At 37.6% G+C, this 1573-nt stretch overlaps 1 pseudogene; it reads left to right on the top strand.

Annotated features, from left to right (window-relative positions):
* Positions 1-224: 224 nt before the first annotated feature.
* On the top strand, positions 225-1152 carry LOC119543422 (annotated as a pseudogene).
* Positions 1153-1573: the final 421 nt, after the last annotated feature.

Here is a 1573-nt window from a genome sequence, read left to right as displayed (position 1 = left end):
CCTGCCTTGGCCCAGGAGTTTTCCCCTTTAACAGAGAGGAAATTAAAAGCTCTTTGTTATTGCCAGGTTGCTTTAAATTTCCCTTGAAGGTTGATTGTCATACCACTTCAGCCAAATTCCAGAGCCATGCTTGGATGTTTTGTGAATCCACTCATCTCTTCAAGGCTATCTTTGTGCTTTCTTCTATAGGCCTAGCAGGAGTAATAGAAATAAGCAACTGAAGAATGAGGAACTACACAGAAATAACTTTATTGTCTTGGGATTGTCAAATGACCCAAGGCTTCAGATGATGATTTTTGTCTTTCTGTTCATCACCTACATGCTCAGCATCACTGGGAACCTGACCATTATCACCCTCACGCTGGTGGACTCCCAGCTCCAGACACCCATGTATTTCTTCCTCACGAATTTCTCATTAGAAGTTTCATTCACAACTGTCAGCATACCCAAGTTCCTGGGCACCATTGTAACAGGAGATAAAACTATTTCCTTTAATGATTGCATTGCACAATTTTTTTTTTTCATTCTCTTGGGAGTTACTGAATTTTACCTTCTGGCTGCCATGTCTTATGACCATTACATTGCCATCTGCAAACCCCTGCATTACATGACCATCATGAATCGCCAAGTATGCACATTGCTTGTCTTCTCTTCACAGCGGACTTCATTCTTAATTGTATTCCCGGCACTCATGTTGCTCTTAAAGCTCGATTACTACAGTTCCAATGTTATTGACCATTTTACCTGTGATTATTTTCCCCTGCTTCAACTTTCTTGTTCAGACACGCAATTCCTAGAGATAATGGGTTTTTCCTGTGCTGTGTTCACTCTAATGTTCACTTTGGCATTAATAATCTTGTCCTACATATACATCATCAGGACTATTTTGAAGATTCCTTCTACCAGAGGACAAAGGCCTTTTCCACATGTTGTTATCACATGACTGTCATATTCATCTCTCATGGCAGCTGCATTTTCATGTACATTAAACACTCTGGAAAAGACAGGGTGTCTCTAAACAAGGGACTAGCTATGCTAAACACCTCAGTAACCCCCATGCTGAACCCCTTCACCTACAGCCTACGCAATGAACAGGTGAAGCGAGCCTTCATGGACATGGCAGGGAAGTCTGTATTTTTCACAAGCAAGTGAAAAGATATGGTGTCATGATTTAGAGGCATAATGAACAGCAATTTAAAAAATAAACATGAATTTTCAGTAGACTGTTTAAATCAAAATGGCCTCCCTATGTGTTTTACCCATTGTCTTTTGTTTTTTTCTAGCAATTTTCTAGCAATTTCTTAGCCCATTTGAAATATTTTTCTTATGTCTTTTTGACTTTCCCTTATTTTTCACAATATTTTTAATCACAACTTCTTCAGTACACATTTTGGGAAGTAAAATTTTGTTTTGAATTTTGTTCAGGAAAAAAAAAAAGATTTCCAGAAATGTAGGAGTTGCTTTACAAATATTGACATATCACTTACTATACAAAAGAAATGTAGTTTTGTGATTTAAATTTACTTTCTTCAAAAGTTCCCTTCTCCATCTTGCAATTTTTATAGGAAATATG

Source organism: Choloepus didactylus, chromosome 8, assembly GCF_015220235.1.
Source record: "Choloepus didactylus isolate mChoDid1 chromosome 8, mChoDid1.pri, whole genome shotgun sequence".
Taxonomy (NCBI): domain Eukaryota; kingdom Metazoa; phylum Chordata; class Mammalia; order Pilosa; family Megalonychidae; genus Choloepus; species Choloepus didactylus.
The sequence above is the reverse complement of the archived record's forward strand: the minus strand, read 5'-3'. Positions and strand labels throughout refer to the sequence as shown.